This window comes from Cannabis sativa, chromosome 5, assembly GCF_029168945.1.
Source record: "Cannabis sativa cultivar Pink pepper isolate KNU-18-1 chromosome 5, ASM2916894v1, whole genome shotgun sequence".
Taxonomy (NCBI): Eukaryota; Viridiplantae; Streptophyta; class Magnoliopsida; order Rosales; family Cannabaceae; genus Cannabis; species Cannabis sativa.
This window is the reverse complement of record NC_083605.1, coordinates 12,004,669-12,005,371: the sequence shown is the minus strand read 5'-3', so window position 1 is coordinate 12,005,371 and position 703 is coordinate 12,004,669. Positions and strand designations below refer to the sequence as shown.

Genomic DNA, 703 nt, shown 5'->3' with positions numbered 1-703 from the left:
ATGTAAAAGATTTCTTAGATATTTGCTCAACTTTTCGTTTTCAAAATTTTTCGGATGAATCAGTTAAGCTTAGGTTGTTTCCTTTTTCTTTAAAAGATAAAGCCAAAGCTTGGTTAAACTCACTTCCAACCGGAACCATAACCACTTGGGAACAACTTTTTAATAAATTTCTTGCCAAATTTTTCCCCATGTCCAAAACTGATAATTTAAGAAGAGAAATCTCCGAATTTTATCAAAAAGATAATGAAGAATTTTATGAATGTTGGCAAAGATTTAAAGATTTATTATTAAAATGCCCCCACCATGGTTTTGAAAAATGGAGACTTGTAAAATATTTTTATGATGGTTTAACCCCTTCAAACCGACAAATGATTCAATCTATGCATACCGGAAAATTTTTGAAATTACAAGGGCACGAGGCTTGGGAAGCTCTTGAAGAATTATCTGTTAATTCACAACAATGGAATTATTCTGAGCCTAGGTCTAGAGCAAATAATTCACCCAAAAGAGGAGGAAAATATGAAATTAAAGAAGAAACTGATTTGAGAACATCTTTTGAAAAATTAGCAAGAAAAGTAGAAGCCTTAGTCATAAGTCAAAATATGAATTCTCATGTTCAACCTAAAAAAGATGTTTTTGCTAGTACTTGTCATAATGATCAATCATGTCCTTCTTTTCTTGAAACATTTTCTAAAGAGGCTAA

The 703-nt window shown here is 31.0% G+C and overlaps 1 non-coding gene across 1 annotated transcript; it reads right to left on the bottom strand.

Annotated features, from left to right (window-relative positions):
* Window positions 1–203: 203 nt before the first annotated feature.
* On the bottom strand, window positions 204–310 carry LOC133038619 (small nucleolar RNA R71). The gene has a single exon (XR_009688118.1). It is a non-coding gene; the product is annotated as a small nucleolar RNA R71 (small nucleolar RNA).
* Between the last annotated feature and the right edge of the window lie 393 nt (window positions 311–703).